The following is a 19,513-nucleotide window of genomic DNA, read 5'->3' as shown; positions in this document are numbered from 1 at the left end:
GGGGGGGGCACATCCTTGCCCCACGCCCCCATTCCATCTGGATTCGCCCCTGATTTAGTATTTGAGCACAAAGAATGGATAACATTTATTTATGCAGAAAACATGATCGGATTTACAGGTAAGAAAGTTTTATTGCGTTTTCACATCATGTGGTCTTCAGAAAGAGAGTTTAGGTGCATTTGAGTGGAAAATAGTGTTAGTTGTTGACGCGTCGCGGAGGATCAGCTGTTTTTAACGAGACGATACGGAGCGGCTCAGCTCAGAATTCTAAATAAAGGAGAAAAAAAGCATAAAAATGTCTTTGTAAAACTCAGTGCAGGTGTGCTGTTGTCACAGCACTTTAAGAGGTGAGGACGAGTCGTAGCTGCTGCAGAAAACCGTGGATGAAAAGCTCACAGCTCACTGAAAGTGGTCAGTTCAGTCGAACCCCGACCTCCTGTCCACAGACCAAGTTTAATGCTGTTATCGACCCACAATGAAAAATAATAGTAACGCACAGTGACATGGAGAAGTAACTTTAATCTGATTACTGATTTGGAAAGATTAACGCGTTAGATTACTCGTTACTAAAAAAAGTGGTCAGATTAGAGTAACGCGTAAGTAAGTAACGCGTTACCGGCATCACTGTATATTAATGAATTATTTAATGCAAATTAGTGCGGCACATGCTGCCAACATGGTGACATCCAGATACGAGCATCAAATCGGTTGTTACGGGTCTTTGTAGAAAACCTACATGTAACATCACGCCGACTTTGTCCAACATATATACAGACTGACCAATAAACAACTGTAAAAAAAAAAAAAAAAGACTGTAAATAAACAATGTCAATGAGGAATCATGAGGTCAGGTGGAAGGTTCCACAGCACTGCCGGGTTTGTGCTTTTCTGGATACAACCGAATATACTTGCAGTGTCAAATATTTTGATTTTATTGTTGTATTGTCCAAGTGCTCCTTCCTGGACAACTGTTGGCCAATTAGGTACCTGGAGCCGGAGTAAAGACTTTTATCTGTACATCAATGTTCAACATGCTCTGTTGAACCATAAATGTTGAATCATTGGGGGGATTTCCACAACAACAACAATGACACTGAGGAGACAGAGACACACAAAGGGAATCGTTCTACACGCACGTGTGTTTGTGTGCCACTGCAACTTTAGTCGCGCTCAGATTAATGAGGTTAGTTTGCAGGCCGGCTAATCAGCAGCACCGAGCCCGAGTGAGGAACTCATGCTGAAAACATCTCCGTCTGCCCCGTGAGTTCATTTAACAGCAGACTACAGACAAAACAGCCAACAGTTTGGCAGCAGACTGACTGTATTTGCAAAAAAAAAAAAAAAAAACAGCAAGAAAACAATGTCAACACTGGATTTGCCCCAAATTCAGTTCTGAGAAGTGCCTCAGCAATTTCAACGATGTGGCAAGAAAACGTGTCCCAGGTGTGCAGCCGTTCCAAAAATGGCCACCAAGGCTTGATCAGTGCCATAAGCAGCGGGCATCCGCCAGCCCACGTGGTGCTGCAACGCCATTTTGTTTCAACCAGCCAGCATCTCCACAGTGCCAAGACTCTCACACATGTGAACACACAACACGCCCTAACGGCATCCTCAGCTGTGATTATTGATGCTGTGGCAGCAGCGGTGGTGTACTGAAGGAAACAAAACTGCAGAATGAGCACGTGGAGCGAGCCACGCCTGCTCTCACAAAGAAGCGAGAACGGAGCCTCTCTCAATGTGCCGATCAATCTCTCTGATAAATAATTCAACTTTCACTTTGATCCAAACAGGCTGAACTTACAATCCGCTTTACGCGGCAGTTGCGGAGTGATAGGGTGGAACCCTGCAGCAGCTGCCAGCCTCCCACGCCGATGAACGTCCACTTCACCCCGTAAGACCCCAGCTTTGAATATGCAAATGCAACATCGCCACATGTGGACGCAGGAAGTCCTCAGTCCACCTTAAAGCTATTTGAGCCCATCTACAGTCCCCGAAAAGTCTGCAACTAGAATGTCAAAAGTGGACATTGAAGAGGAGACGAGTAAAGCTCATCAGTGCACGAGTGCCGCAGGATGACACCCTGAAGCTGCTGTGTGAAATCAGCATGAGTGGCGCAAAGCCGAGAAACGTTTGCATCCTCGCTTGTGCTAAACCCATCTGAAACGTTAGCATTAATGTGGCATCATGTCAAAAGTAGACGACAGCGAAGAAGAATTAAGGTTAATATCAGGATGAAGAAGCAGCTTATCGTAGCTGCTATAAGCCCAGCGGTGGCTCTGCTGCAGCCACGGGGACACTGTGTACAGACGGTGGCGTGCACAGCACACGAACAATGGAGAGGGAGCCTGCAGCCCATCCGTGCTTTGCAGCCAGACACCAACTCGCTCCAGGTTACCGTTTGCTTACAGAGCCGAGCAAATAAAAACAACTGTGAAAAGAGGGGAAGATGTGTGTGTGTGTGTGAGAGAGAGAGAGAGAGCTCAGAGACACTAAAATCTGCTCAAGCAGCAGGGCTGCTGCAACGGCTCGACTTAAAAAATCCATATTAGTTCATTGGCAGCAGGACAAAACCTGGAATCCACACGATCAGATGTGAGGAAACATCTTTATGCGGTGCAGCAACGATAAATCAAACCATCATCAGCATAATAACGACGCTGCAATGGGAAAAGTGCAAACTTTAATACATGCAGCAGCAATGTTACGGACACTGAAGAGCTACAACTAACAGTTACCTTCAACCAATGGAGGAGGCCGGAGAACATCACTATCAGTCTGTCGTCTCTTGCCAAGCTTTCTCACAAAGCAGTGGACATATTTCTTGTAGATTTTGCACAGATACTGCCCTCAGCTCAGGAGAGAGTAGAGTCAATTTTTGGTGATGACGCAAATCTGATTTTGTCAATATCACTCATTCATGACCTCACACAGCAGTGGTGGAGCCAGAAAATTTTGTTGGGGGGGGTCGGGGTGGGTCTGATTCATTGCAGTTGGGCAATTGAGCAGATTCCGTTCATTCATTCATGAGTGTAATGCTGTCACTGATATATATATATATATATATATATATATATATATATATATATATATATATATATATATATATATATATATATATATATATATATATATATATATATATATATAAGAAAAATTCTTATACAAGTACTTGGTAGCTCTTTTAACCATGCACCTATTAGGCGTTGGGGCTTGGGCATGCTCGGGGCCGACACTTGGTCATCCTTTGGGCCACGTTGTGCCCCTGGTAGTGCAGTGTGTGTGTTTGGGAGAGGGGGGGGGTGCAGCAGAGATGTTCGCACATCCCCAACAAAACATTGGATGGAGAGCTGTCTTTCAATAGATCACAGTGAGGGAGCTGCTCTGCTACTTATGACACCCTGACCCAGAATCAGGACCAGGAATCTTGTAAAACACTTTAATCTATAATAGTAGCATGCAGATCATAGTTTTGTCCTACTTCTATGGACAGATGATACAGTGTAAAAAAAATTACATATTCTGGATCACAGTGAGATGTTGATGTTTAGCTTTTTTTTTTTTTAAAGTTAAAGATAATGACTAAGAAATTGTGTCAAACATTATCAAACTTAAAAAAAACTTGCTCTTTTATTTTCTTTCTTTAGTTTAAAAAACTTTCTCTTGTTTTCTTTTGTTTTCTTTCTTTAGTTTTTATTTTTAACTTTTTTCTTCAAAAATTTTTCTTTGCATTTTTTTTTCAACATCCCCCTGGTCCCAGATCCATCCCTGTCACAGAGAGCTGATGGGAAGTGCAAAAGTTATCTGTGTGTATGTATGTCCACGTTTGTAATAATATGTTATGCATTATGTAATGTGTATGTCATAAGTCATGGAATATGTAATGTAACATAAAAAGTGAGTGTATCTGCAATGTCGAAATACTTCAAGACAAGCTCCTAATGTTAAACAGATAACAGTCAAAATCACAGCTCATTTGGGTAACAATCAAGATCAAAGCAGGATTAAATTTGTCTTTAATCTCACTGAGTTCTGTCACTGATGCTATTTATGGCATTCACTAAGACAATTTAAACACTGGTTGACTAACAATTGTACTGTCATAAGCAAAGTCATAAATTTCTACGGAATCTCACCCCCGGGCATCGCCTGGGTATCCTGCTCATAATTCAAAGTTTTGACTGCCCCCCCTAATGGTTGGTGGAGCTAACAATGGTTTGCTATCATGATCCTGCCAGAAGGATGTGCTCTGAGTGCCGTCCTACTTTATATCATCAATCTGTCCATTATTTTGTGATTTATTGATAGCAATTTTTGATTTTATCCTACAAAAAAAGGTCAATGCAGCTGTTGTCAGAATCCATATGGACACATTCAAAATACAGTTTCCAGACAGAAAACAGAAAACCTGCACGTTAAATAAATGTATTAACATCATATCTGCAGGACGTTCCTGTGCCAGAAGAAATAAAAATCTCCACGAAGGTCACTGAGCATCCAGAGGCTCTCATGCAGGCCACTGACAATGTAAACTCACAGGTACATGGAAAACGAGCGAGACTTCCATAACCATGTGATGTCATATTAAGGAAAAATACCCACGCGTCAACAATCCGGATATAAAAAGTGATGTTGCATGTGGCTCTGTGGAGAGCAGCAGGCTTTCAGAAGAGGAAAGGCACAAAATCACAAAATCAACATCACAACTGGACATGTGACCCTGAAGAACCGCCATATTGTTCTCTGCTTCTTCGGCGTGCGAGTGTTCCCCAAGTCTTATTCAAAGTGGGAACCTTGTTACTACGGATGACAGAGTGTGCTGCCGCTCGGCCTGCAGCAGCCAGATGCTTGAATCATACCCACCAGTGGAATCATGCATTTTCACAAGCACTTCATATATGAATCGTGCACAGTGGCGCCACAGGTTCTTTCCATCATCGGCACCAACGCTCGATACCACCTTTGTGTTTGTGAAATTAATCGTCGGCGAGGGTTTGCTGAGGTCAAGCACATAATGTACAGAGCTTTCATGGTCACGCTCTTCACATTCCTGTGTGCTGCCCTCAAGTCATAAAGTTAAGGCGGACAGGGGGCGGGACTGATGGCAAGGCACAACCGTTACACTCATGGGTCCTCCTCCAAAACATCAGAACCAACACTCCGAGATGCTGACGGCCATCGACATCAACGACTAACACTGTCTGTTTTCCACCCTGAGATGATCTGTAATGCACCTGTGACGCTTCCTCTGGTTCCCGAATGACTAAAGAGCAGTTCTTCATTTCTAGTTAAATGTTTCTCTTCAGAAACCCTCAAAAGAAGCTTCACACAAACCGCACGTGACATATTTAAATAAAGGCCCCAGACAGAGTTCCAACAAAAATCTCCCCAAATGTTTGCAAGACGGAGTCTAGAGGATGATAATAACGGCAGCTTTCAAAAAACCATTCGGCTGTTCCAAAGAAATTTGACTGCTTCTTCAGAAACAGTTTGTGGCCAGATTTAAAAAAATAGCATTAGACTAAACACCATGTTAGCAGCCTTTATAAATATGCAAACTTCACCACGATGAGGCTAAAAGAAGGTTTTCAAAGTGATGATGCGTCACATTCAAGCAGTGTGTTGCTGAGCGACTGACCGATCGACCAACTGACTGATGTTTCGCCGACAGCGGTCTAACACGGCGTATCTCCGGACTGACTCATGCGGCCCTTGTTTTAAAGGCTAAAGCTATCAGGCCTCTGCAGCTAACACAGACACACACACAAACGCACACACACACCCCTCAGCTGATTCTGCCTTCAATTTGTCACATGACCCTCAATCAGCATTCATGCCGCTGCACCCGAAACCTTCTGCTCCGGACGGCACCTAGCAGCACATCTACCTCGTGGTGAACACAATTCTTGGCACACGAGCGTGCACGGTGCACAAGAAGGAGAAAGTGAAGGAAAAAAAAAAGCGGCATGGCAAACATGTGGTTAACGCCTTTGCTTGCTGCGCCATGGCCCCCCACCCCCCTCCACTCTGATCGCCATTGTTAGAGGCTGGATGTGTGTTGGGACTGCGCAGGCTGTGCGTCGCTCTCAGCTCCCGAGAGCCTAACCCGTGGACATGAAAGCACAACGTCACAAGTTAGGGTCTCAGGGACAGAGACACAGACACATCACTCCAACTGCACCTCCACTGCTGCTTTCATCTCTTCTCATTTTTTTTTTGCTTTTTGATGCCGTTCGTCTGCGTCTGCGCAGAAGTGAAACATTTCAAAAGAATCCAGTAAATTGGCACCCATCATTATGTATTAGTGAACATACAACAAGTGCAACCCTCAGCCAGAAACAACATGCACCCCCCCCCCCCCCCCCACCCCCTGAACAATACAGCACCTTGAAAAATGCCTCCCGACATCAGGTACAGTATGTGGCATTCTACTGCCTGAAGCTGCGCCGGTCATTTTGAGAAACTGCAGACCGAAACAAAGACCGCATGCAGCAACGAAACTGCAGACGAGGAACCGTTGCAGCATCACATGATAGTTCCATTCTCACTGGGATGCCGCGACCTGAGCCGTGAGTAAAACCAGAAAGCCAAACCTCTGTCACACAAGCGCCACATACCATTCAGAGCCGGTCCCAAGTCCCCGGCACAGAAAAAAAAAGACACGACCAGAAAACAGCACCTCCTTCGTGCTACTACGGTGGTCCAAAGCTGAGTAAACAGATGGGCGAGCAGAACGAGATGAGGAACAGCATTCGCGCGGATTGCCTTACCTCCCTGTCAGACCAGGATGCCCCCGCTCGCCGTTCCTCCTACTCGCTGCTGCCTGCTCGGGAGGGAAAAGAAAGAGAGAGAGAGAGAGAGAGAGAGAGAGAGAAAACTCAGATTTAGACCACGCCAACAACATTCCCGCTGTTATGAGAAGACTTTCTTTTTTTTGTTCTTGTATAAAAATCAGGCGGTCCAACCAGCTGATCAGAGTCAAAGAAAAAAAAGAGACGGAGACAAGGAAGAGAGAGGACTGAGGAAGGTGGTAAGACTGAGCCGGAGTGAACCATGTGCAGTCTCTCGCTCTATCTCTAGTTCCTTCACTCTGGCGCTCTCTCTCTTTCACATACACACACATACACAGCGAGCAGTCTGGGGAGGAGATTCCTTTTCCCAGAAAATGAAACGCAGAAAGGAAGTGATACTTAAAGGTTAGACAGGACAGGTAAGTGAGAGAGGAGAGCGAGAGCAGAACGCATGCTTGCAGTGCCATTTTCTGCTGCTGCTGCTGTTGCACGTGCATGAGGTGCTGCACAGGGTGCACATGCACAAATCCAAGTTAAAGGACAAAACGAGTGAGTTCACATCTGCTGATCTCTTGTCTTGCTTTGCTTTATTTCCCCTCACAATCACATGCAGAGTTGGAAAAAAAAAAAGAGGGAAGACCGGTGTGTGTGTGTGTGTGTGTGTGTGTTTGTGTGTGTGTTTGTGGGGAGGGGGGAGATCAGGGATTCAGGTTCCCCCCAACATTCATACTCTACCTCTTAATCGCTCGCTTTCACTCGTATTCTTTGTGCATCCGTTGGAGGAAAAACGGCCAGGAAAAGGGGAGAAATATCATCCATTAATTTGCCTCACAGCTGTAATCGCTTACAGCCAGAGGCCCACTTTTCCTCAGTATCAGACGGGAGGGGGGATGGATGGAGAGAGAGAGAGAGAGAGAGAGAGAGAGAGAGAGAGAGAGAGAGAGAGAGAGAGAGAGAGAGAGAGGGAATGGGGGGGAGTGAGGTAGAGAGACAGCAGTCCTTGTTTGCAGATGAGGTTTTTATCTCCGTCCGTTTTCCCCCCTTAAAAACAAAACCGCTGTCATGTGCCGCGTTCTTCTGCATGCATGCACAAAAAAGTTCACTTTCCCCTCTTTCTTATTACCTTCTTCCCTTCATTCTCTCACATGGGCCACCATCATTATAATACTATCCTTCAGAGAGACAACAAGAGACAGACGGGGACTGAAACAGAGAATGTGAGACGGAGAGAAGGCGGCATAGAGATGTTGCTACATGATGTGTGTTATACAGGCTACATTTAATCTCTGCTGGCTCTCCGAGGTTTGGTATGGAGAGAGAGAGAGCACAAGAGAGGGACGGAGGAATGGGAGAAAGAGAAGAGATGATGGGGGAGGGACAGATGGAGTGGAGAAGGAGAATGACGACATGCAACCTACTGTAGGCCTAAATCAGCGACCGTGGCGCTGTAGAGGCTGAACGAAGGAAAAAATGTCCTAGACCACACTGCCCTCTTGCTTTTCTTGTGCTCTCTCTCTCTCTCATTCACTCCCTCCCTCAGCGACTGATCGACTGACTGTCTGCACCCCAGCTAATCTCCAATCCTCTTTGACTGTTGTCTGGCAGACAGCGCTTTGTGCCGTGTTCTCTCTATACCGCAGCAATTGCCAGAACTAAAAAAAAACATGCATCTGGACCGACCCCCACTCCACAAAACACACACCCGAGTCATGCTCAAAAACCCTGACACCACTAATAAAAAAAAAATCTCCCCGTTGACACACGCGTGCACTCTCGCATACATTCGCAGGGTGCAGCTATCCTCATTTATCACCTGCTTTGTGTCCACATGTCTTCAGCCAGCTGCTAATATTAGCCTGTTTGACAGCAGGTGCTAAAAAAGCTGCAGGGAGCAGACAAAGGCTGCACATGCATGCATGCATGCATGTACTGATGCATGCATGCGCAAGCTACAACTGCCTTCATGAAAGTGCAAGTGGAGGAGGAAGCAAAAAAGACCTAAATGCACCGAATGCAGCGTATACTATATGGTGTGAGGTATAAATCCCGATGCGCCAGGAGAGGTAGACATTAACGGTTTCTGCCCTGCAGGTTTTACTGGCTACCCTTCAAAAGGTGGGTGTTAAATCTTGTTGAACATTGTGAGCAAACTGCACATGCATGTTCATGCAGTCAAATGGAACTGAGATTAAAAACCTCAACGCCTACGAATATAACTCCATTGTAAAATTTCAATATATTGTTCTAATTTTGAAAATAAATGGTTGAATTGCTGGTGCTGTTGTGATGTGGATTACACCAAAGTGGGTTTCTGACATATAAAAATAGTTTCAATGCAGAATCCAGAGGGTCGAGTTATTTACTAAAGATAACAAAGAAATTTGGACTTTATTCTATTTGTGCAATAGAAATGGACACAATGTCAAACTCTTGAAATGAATATTTCCAACAATTACAAGCCTTGGTTGCTTCATAAAATGTATACTAGTTCTTTGCTTGCACACTGGGCCAGTAAAATATGAACCTTGGAGGTCCAAAGTGGCCCAGATTCCCAATAAGGTATTTTCCAGTGTATAACTTGAATTTTTTTTTATTTGGTACATCCTGACACTTCTATACAATAACATACAAATAAAAATACAAAAAAAAAAAAAAAATCACTTTTATTATTATTATTATTATTATTATTATTATTGTTAGTATGAATAATAATAAATGCCTGCCCTACATCATTTGCCCAAGGAGGTACATATGGACAGGTAGTTCACATCAACGTCGATTAGTGCACAAGCTGTCTTGATTTTTAGCGAACTCAAGTTAACAATATCTAAAATGTGGACGTTATCATTTATGTCAAGACCAAGGAAGAACTAGAAACACAAACTAGGCCACAAGGCAGTTAACAAAGTCCAGCAGTATGTCCGTGTCTATTTTCACTTGGCATTTCAATCAATATTATAATTGTAAGTACATAAAATTGTGTAAGAAGTCAGCGATGTTATGGATAAGACGCGGATTGAGGAGCGGTCCAGTATCTGACTGAACCCAGCATGAAATAATCAGAAGCAGTTCCAAAAAGAAAACATTTATTTTTCTCCCTTTGTGCTATACATGAAATACTAAATAATTTAAGTTCTGGTGAGGTGAAAAGGCGGCGCGCTCTCTCAGCGTCTCAACAGTCGGAGTCCGAACGTTCAGGACTCAGGAGTTCCGCCAACACCCCCCCAGGTGACTTTCCCAGACTGTACTCTGCGAAGGAGGAACAGAGATGAGATTATTCAACACTTATTACTACGAAATATTGTTTAGAGGCAAACTTATCAGCTACACGTTTAGGTCTGGTTTCAAAACTTAGTTCAAAGAGGCTGCTGCTCACAGCTAGTGGAGGATCATTAATCCGCACGCCACTGCCGTGAGGAGCACGCCAAACAGTTTCCACCAATAATTACTTATAGCTGCGTATAAACGCCAATTTACATTCACGGATAAACTTTTCAGAATATTCACCTCTGTCGTGTGCTGACGTTTGCCTCTCACCCTCGTTCTCCTTCACAGTCGTGATGTCAGACTCTGAAACGGCCCTCAGCGTCCCCACACGGTCGTCACAAGGTCGTATTCTCCGGCAATCTTATCCAACTCACTGCTGGTTTAAATGTAGTTCTTCATCACTACATTGGTACCAGCTGGAAGTCCTCAGATCTGCACGTGAACATCACAGGTGTCGTGGATTGTCCTGATAGAAAGCCACACGAGAATGCAACAGGTGCAGCCAATCATCGTAACAGAGGAGAGAGACTCTTCTGCAGCACATTTTCCTCAGAGAACAGCCCCAAATCACCTGGGAAGGAAAATAAACACAAAACAACCTAACCTTGTCCAGCCAAACCCCCCCAACACACAACAAGCGATAAACAAATGTTCTGCAACCAGGATCCCACTGAGTTCTGCAAGTACCACAGGCTTACACAAAACCAAACATTTAACACACCAACTCACTGAGAACATACCAAAGAAGCTCAACGTAAGAAGTATCCCATGTACTCGACAGAGTGACATAGTTTGCTGTCGATCTTAAGAGAAAACTTTGATGGTATCGTTCTGAGAAACCAACATTCAAAAATGAAATTTGAAATTTTGACTCACTGGGTGCAATGTTGAGAAATGTTGATATCTCAGAATGCAAAAAATGGAGACCCACGCCCTACTTTTTCTGAGTCAGGCTCAAAACCTCTCAGTCACCTCTCATATGTTTGAGTATTGTCTCTCTGGATGTCAAGCATGAGCATTTTGCAGTTTCACAAAATTGCACCAGAAACATCAATTCCATTGTGACCCTCTAGGGTCCAATGACTTGCCAGTGAGTCCAGGCAAAACGTTTATATTTCTATTAATAGATCAGCAACAGAATGTCACAGAAACTTCATTCAACCACTTTCTGAAATTGCAGATGCTTAGCTGGAGTTTCCTTCTTCCCTTGAGAAAATGTGTCACTCCTAAAAATCCTAAAGGCTGGAGAAGATCACATGGCCAATGCTCCTCTGCTCGCCCTCTGCTCAGGCAGAGTGACAAGCTGTGTGTGTGCGTGTGTGTGTGTGTGTGTGTGAGAGGCTTGCAGCATGTGTACATCGGGCATTCTTAGTGAAAGAACAAAGAAATAAACAGAACCTTTGCAACAAGTAGAAAACACTTTCGAGTCAACCTTTATTCAGTCTTCTCTCTCTCTCTCTCTCTCTCTCACACACACACACACACACACACACACACACACACACACACACACACACACACACACACACACACACACACACACACACACACACACACACACACACACACACACACAGGGTGCTGCCACGCAAGGTGCTCACTACACAATCAGAGCAACTTGGGGGATTAAGAACCTTGACCATCATCTCTCTCATAAGGACTTCTAACTAAAATTGGACAACATATTGGGTGTTATTTTATCAATTCATTCAATGATTTTCTACAGCTGCCTACTCCAACTAAAGCAAATCAAATCAATTTTATTTATATAGCGCCAAATCACAACAAACAGTTGCCCCAAGGCGCCTTATATTGTAAGGCAAGGCCATACAATAATTACGGAAAAGCCCCAACGGTCAAAACGACCCCCTGTGAGCAAGCACTTGGCAACAGTGGGAAGGAAAAACTCCCTTTTAACAGGAAGAAACCTTCAGCAGAACCAGGCTCAGGGAGGGGCAGTCTTCTGCTGGGACTGGTTGGGGCTGAGGGAGAGAACCAGGAAAAAGACATGCTGTGGAGGGGAGCAGAGATCAATCACTAATGATTAAATGCAGAGTGGTGCATACAGAGCAAAAAGAGAAAGAAACACTCAGTGCATCATGGGAACCCCCCAGCAGTCTAAGTCTATAGCAGCACAACTAAGGGATGGTTCAGGGTCACCTGATCCAGCCCTAACTATAAGCTTTAGCAAAAAGGAAAGTTTTAAGCCTAATCTTAAAAGTAGAGAGGGTGTCTGTCTCCCTGATCTGAATTGGGAGCTGGTTCCACAGGAGAGGAGCCTGAAAGCTGAAGGCTCTGCCTCCCATTCTACTCTTACAAACCCTAGGAACTACAAGTAAGCCTGCAGTCTGAGAGCGACGCGCTCTATTGGGGGGATATGGTACTATGAGGTCCCTAAGATAAGATGGGACCTGATTATTCAAAACCTTATAAGTAAGAAGAAGAATTTTAAATTCTATTCTAGAATTAACAGGAAGCCAATGAAGAGAGGCCAATATGGGTGAGATATGCTCTCTCCTTCTAGTCCCTTTTAACACTCTAGCTGCAGCATTTTGAATTAACTGAAGGCTTTTCAGGGAACGTTTAGGACAACCTGATAATAATGAATTACAATAGTCCAGCCTAGAGGAAATAAATGCATGAATTAGTTTTTCAGCATCACTCTGAGACAAGACCTTTCTAATTTTAGAGATATTGCGCAAATGCAAAAAAGCAGTCCTACATATTTGTTTAATATGCGCATTGAATGACATATCCTGATCAAAAATGACTCCAAGATTTCTCACAGTATTACTAGAGGTCAGGGTAATGCCATCCAGAGAACATATCGTTCTCTTTGGCTGCTTTCAGTGATGCCGGTATTTGGTTAGACTCTTTCTCTCCGATTGTTCTGTCTGAGTTATTTTCATTAGTTACTTCCTCCAAACCATCAACATGTTTATTAGACCCCATTCCTACCAGGCTGCTCAAGGAAACCCTACCATTAATTAATGCTTCGATCTTAAATATGATCAATCTGTCTTTATTAGTTGGCTATGTACCACAGGCTTTTAAGGTGGCAGTAATTAAACCATTACTTAAAAAGCCATCACTTGACCCAGCTATCTTAGCTAATTATAGGCCAATCTCCAACCTTCCTTTTCTCTCAAAAATTCTTGAAAGGGTAGTTGTAAAACAGCTAACTGATCATCTGCAGAGGAATGGTCTGTTTGAAGAGTTTCAGTCAGGGTTTAGAATTCATCATAGTACAGAAACAGCACTAGTGAAGGTTACAAATGATCTTCTTATGGCCTCAGACAGTGGACTCATCTCTGTGCTTGTTCTGTTAGACCTCAGTGCTGCTTTTGATACTGTTGACCATAAAATTTTATTACAGAGATTAGAGCATGCCATAGGTATTAAAGGCACTGCGCTGCGGTGGTTTGAATCATATTTATCTAATAGATTACAATTTGTTGATGTAAATGGGGAATCTTCTTCACAGACTAAGGTTAATTATGGAGTTCCACAAGGTTCTGTGTTAGGACCAATTTTATTCACTTTATACATGTTTCCCTTCCCACTGTCGCCAAGTGCTTGCGCACAGGGGGTCGTTTTGACAGTTGGGGTTTTTCTGTAATTATTGTATGGCTTTGCCTTGCAATATGAAGCGCCTTGGGGCAACTGTTTGTTGTGATTTGGCGCTATATAAATGAAATTGATTTTATTTGATTTAATCTATTAGATAAATATGATTCAAACCACCGCAGCGCAGTGCCTTTAATACCTATGACATGCTCTAATCTCTGTAATAAAATTTTATGGTCAACAGTATCAAAAGCAGCACCATAAGTCAGAACACGACCTAAGATATGATTAAAGTGGTGGGTGGACTCATTTACATTTTGAGCAAAGCCAGTTGAGTCTAATAATAGATTAAATGCAGTGTTGAGGCTGTCATTCTCAGCATCTGTGTGGATGTTAAAATCGCCCACTATAATTATCTTATCTGAGCTAAGCACTAAGTCAGACAAAATGTCTGAAAATTCACAGAGAAACTCACAGTAACGACCAGGTGGACGATAGATAACAACAAATAAAACTGTTTTTTGGGACTTCCAATTTGGATGGACAAGACTAAGAGTGAAGCTTTCAAATGAATTAAAGCTCTGTCTGGGTTTTTGATTAATTAATAAGCTGGAATGGAAGATTGTTGCTAATCCTCCACCTCGGCCCGTGCTACGAGCATTCTGGCAGTTAGTGTGACTCGGGGGTGTTGACTCATTTAAACTAACATATTCATCCTGCTGTAACCAGGTTTCTGTAAGGCAGAATAAATCAATATGTTGATCAATTATTATATCATTTACTAACAGGGACTTAGAAGAGAGAGACCTAATGTTTAATAGACCACATTTAACTGTTTTAGTCTGTGGTGCAGTTGAAGGTGCTATATTATTTTTTCTTTTGGAATTTTTATGCTTAAATAGATTTTTACCGGTTATCGGTGGTCTGGGAGCAGGCACCGTCTCTACAGGGATGGGGTAATGAGGGGATGGCAGGGGGAGAGAAGCTGCAGAGAGGTGTGTAAGACTACAACTCTGCTTCCTCGTCCCAACCAACTAAGGGTCACAGGGGGTCTGGAGCCCATCCTGGCAGTCATAGTGCCTGAGGCAGGGTACACCCTGGACGGGATGCCAGTCTGTCACAAGGTCACATGTAGACAGACAAACTCATTCTCATCTGCACATACACCTATGGTCAATTTAGGGTCACCAGTTCCCCAGGAGGAAGCTGGAGCACCCAGAGGGAACCCACATGAACATGTGGAGAACATGCAAAGTCCACACAGAAAGGACCAGGCGGAAAGATGCCCAGCAACTTTCTTGCTGTGAGGCAACAGTACTAACCACTACAACACCGTGCCACCCTTATCTGATACAGTTTGGACAAAAAGAAGTGAAAGGTGGATTCATGCAGGAAGGCCTGAGGTTGCGGCGTGTACAATAACTAACTTCTAAAAATAAGCAAGATGGAGAAATAAACATGCATTGGACCACTTAATGCAGGAGTGGTGGCCAGGTGGTTAGTGCACTTGGGTTTAGTGCGGAAAGTCCTGGTTCAAACCCCACCCCTGCCACACTTCTCCATGTAATGTGGAGTTGCATCAGGAAGGGCATCCGGCGTAAAACTCGTGCCAGTTCCACATACAGATCCACATCGGGTTTGCTGTGGCGACCCCGAGTGCAAACAAGGGAGCAACCGAAGGGATTTACTTTCAATAAAAATGTAATGATAAAATTGGTTATAGCGTACTTTCATTATTGGAGTTTATTTTGTTTAGTATGTTGTTTCCAAGGAAAACCCTATTTACATAGTTATTATTATTAGTATCATTAACAAATGCATGGCTTTTTAGGTATTTCAGTTGCACCAGAGTATAAACTGCAGGATCTCCGAAACTAGTAAAACAACAAAAACAAAACAAAACCAAAAGAAAACTGTGATTTATTATACTCTGGAAAATAGTCTATGCTACAGCCACCCCCCCACCCCGGCCCCACCAAAACACACACACACACACACACACACACACACACACACACACACACACACACACACACACACACACACACACCAAAAATACATTAACTTTTACCTAATCAGCACAATTCCACACAAGCCACATTTTACAGATGGTTTTCATGGCCATAAAAGCAGAACTGTCATTGTTATTATTTTATGCAGAAGGTACAGACTCAAGCTCTAGTTGCAGTGCCGATGACGCACATCATGCTTAAATGACAACTAATCTTTGACTGATTTACTGATCCCCTTTCAGTCTCTCATAGCATTGCCTTTCTGCTGTAATGGCCAAGAAGAGGGCTGGTTAGTTAAGCAGTACATCAAGAAAGACCCAGATCTGTCACACGAGCCCACGCACTGAAGGCAGCGGCAGTAGGCTTGCACATAAGCACAGTGGCAGGGCTGCAGAGCGAGCTACACACTCAACATGCCGAGCCGGGCTGCTGGCTGGATGTGTGAAGCAGCACCGCTGCTGGCCTGTCCCATTGATTGACATCTGTCACATCTGTTTGACAGCAAGGATGGGGCTGGCATCTGGCAGTGAAGAGGTCAGTGGGGGTTATCACTATGGTAACAGTAGTGAGGGCCATGAAAGTTCAGGAAGACCTATGTTAAAAACTTACAAGCACAAAAATGTTATTGTGATGCTAGAAACTGTAAATTACACACTCACAAATCTACATTTTATTATTATTTTTTTGTGTCCACTCGCAGACACACAAACGAGGTGGTGTAAATCCATTTGCTGCTTGTTCAACCAAAGGACTTAATTGATGCGCTACATTACTCAGGGGTGTTTTGTAGGCATATCATGATATCAACCAATCAGAATATCTTTGGTTTTCCCCTTTAACATCCAAGATGAACAGGATAATGGTACATGGGGGAGGTGATGGTCTAGTGGTAAAGGCACTGGGCTTGAGACCAGAAGATCCTTGGTTCAAATCCCAGCCTGACTGGAAAATCACTAAGAGCCCTGGGCAAGGTCTTTAATCCCCTATTGTTCCCGGTGTGTAGTGGGCACCTTGTATGGCAGCACCCTCACATCGGGGTGAATGTGAGGCATTATTTTTAAAGTGCTTTGAGCGTCTGATACAGATGGAAACACGCTATATAAATGCAGTCCATTTACCATTTTGCAGTCCATTTTACATCATTATTCAGAGGATGAAGATACAGATTTGGTGGATTTGGTGTGTGCGAGCAGGGAATTAGCTATGTATCATGATTTTGTTCACTGACCACGGGGAAGCAGCAACCTTTGAGTTGGACTTCACACACAAATTCCAGGATATACCATGACCAGACCAGTCCCATGGTCTTTTTTTCATGGTACTGCCACAAAATGCGTCAAATTGTCGTGACACGGTCAAGTTTAGTTGACAATTTTTAACCCTAACCATACCCCCAGGCCACGTCCGTGATGGCGTCATGAAAAGTGAATTCATCTATTTGTGATACTGTCATGAAATGTGTTACATTTCCGTGACGCCATCACAAACTTGGCATGAGATTGAGTTGACCATGACCCATCACCTGCACTACTCTTCGGTGAATACAAACAAATGCTTGCTAACCCAGTTGCTGTACGTGATAACATACCATTTTTAGTAGGATTCCACCGCCTAATGTTTTAGATCTAGAAACCTCCCACTTTTAAAAACTTTGCCAATTTCTCTGAAAAATGTATTATAGGAGTTAGGAGATTCCACAGTGTGTGATCCTCCCTCGAACCCAATGTGGGACTAAACTTTTACCTTGTGAGTTCAGCGCGTGACACCCTTTGTTATCTTGTTTCTGAATGGCTGTTGTTGTCAGATGTGTCACATATTTCTCATGCACACTGGAGACCCCCCAATACGGAGATGCCTCCAGAACATTGGGACAAGAAGTTTGACTCCAAGTGGACTAACAGTCACCAATTTCTGAAGGTGTTATAAAAGAAGAAAGACATTTCAGGCTGGTAAATGATTGTTACGAATAAAAGTAGTCATTTGGTTAGTCAGTACTTTTGAAATTTTGGACTCTAAATAGTACTTATGGGTTTTCAAACAATGCGGGTAACATATACTTGTAGAATACAATTTAATAAAAACAATTCTCTGGATTTGCATTCCTTTATTCTCTTAAAAGTTGACAGAATGCAGGAGAATGCAGCATTTTCTGTTGTTTTATCCAAATATGTTTACTTCTAGCACATCCTGATGTACTGCATCACAGTGTGGTACGGGGGGTGCTCAGCAGCAGACAGGAGAGCGCTGCAGAGGGTCATCAAAATGGCCCAGGGGATCACTGGCTGCTCTCTGCCCAGCCTGGAAGACATTGCCAGCTCTTGCTACCTCAGCAGAGCTGCCAGCATCAGCAAAGACACATCCCACCCCAGCAACCACCTGTTTGACCTACTACCCTCTGGCCGATGGTATAGGTCAATCAAAACTAGGACAAACAGACTCAGGGACAGCTTTCTCCCCAGACTAATTACTGCACTGAATAATAATAAACCACTTTAATCTGCACTTTTCAAGGTCCTTGTGCAATATCTGTAACCATGTGCAATATTTCCCATGCAATATTATTCCACAGTTGTAAATAATTCTCGTTTTACATTTTACTTTGGTCCACATTTTATTTGATTTAGTTGTACATATATTTAAATAATTTATTGTTAATATTCATTATCTTTTATTTGGCTAACAATTACTCACACCTCGGAAAAGCACCTTTTGGAGTTGCACTCAAATGACAATAAAGGTGGTTCTAATTCTGATTCAAAACTAGTTTTGTCCTGGATGAGCAGTAACTCCCTCTGTATTAGTACTATAGTGCTGAGGGACAGGTTTTTGGGCACTGACCGACATTTCAATCCTCCCTGATTTAATCCAGAAAAAGTAGGCTAAGCTTGGTGCCATCTAAACTCAAGAGGAGGTTGTCAGATGAATTTGTATCCCAAATGTCTTGGCTCTGCAACAATATGGTGTCCAGCAATCGTGCCTTGAAGGCCACTGGCACATAGAGGGACCCAAAGTAAAATGTTCTTTTCCTTCTAGACAGTCCAGGGCAGGATACTTCCCCAGTCAAAACCAATATCCGTGCATGGGCTGGGACACTGGCACAATACAGATGAAGTACAGTATCTTGTCTCAGGTCTACGTAGCTACCTGCTCGGTCTTGTTGTGAAAGTGTAGTGACACGGACCCACAACAGGGGGCGCAAATGAACGGCCAATAGATGAGCCAAAAGGTAACAATTTAATGTTGTGAAATGTGCACAACGAACATACAGACAATCTCAGAATATAATTACAGTTAATCCACAAGGTGACGTGTGGGCAGGCTCGAGGATAGAAGACGTCTGTCCTGAGAAGAGCCGGAACCACTCGATTTCCGCCTCCACAGAACCTGGTGAATACTGGAGCCGCCAAGTCCCGAATTCCCAGGTGATCACCGTCCCCGACTGTCGGATCTGGTACTGCTGGCGAGAACAAAGACAGTCAAGTGTGGGTGTGTGTACACCCAGTAACAACAGCGGTGGGAATGCCACCTCCACCTCTCACTCAATACGTGCTGCAGCGATCCCTCAGAGGAAAAAGAGTGCTGTCCTGCACAGCCTCCACAAACTTAGGACCGGTACTCCTGCAAACACTCACAATATACAGATATATTGTAAAACAAATGGCTGAGGATATTACCTCCAATGAAGTATGATATCTCGGCAACGAGGTGGAGATGACGTCTGGTCTTTATGGAGTGAGAGGACGTTGAGTAGATGGGTGACAGCTGTCAAGAGGTAATGAGTGACAGCTGTCACCCCCGGCTGCGTCCTTGGCGGCAGCGCCCTCTCGTGCCTGAAGCCCGCACTTCAGGCAGGGCGCCCTCTGATGGTGGGCCAGCAGT

General features: G+C 43.8%; 1 long non-coding RNA gene across 1 annotated transcript; it reads right to left on the bottom strand.

The window, feature by feature from the left end:
• Positions 1-4,945: 4,945 nt before the first annotated feature.
• Positions 4,946-19,100, bottom strand: LOC117509395. Its single transcript, XR_004560400.1, has 4 exons — positions 19,090-19,100; positions 15,975-15,977; positions 8,654-8,661; positions 4,946-5,095 (listed from the first exon to the last, which is right to left on the bottom strand). It is a non-coding gene; the product is annotated as an uncharacterized LOC117509395 (long non-coding RNA).
• Between the last annotated feature and the right edge of the window lie 413 nt (positions 19,101-19,513).

This window comes from Thalassophryne amazonica, chromosome 4 (genome assembly GCF_902500255.1).
Source record: "Thalassophryne amazonica chromosome 4, fThaAma1.1, whole genome shotgun sequence".
In the NCBI taxonomy this organism is placed as follows: Eukaryota; Metazoa; Chordata; class Actinopteri; order Batrachoidiformes; family Batrachoididae; genus Thalassophryne; species Thalassophryne amazonica.
This window is presented reverse-complemented; position numbering and strand designations above follow the sequence as displayed.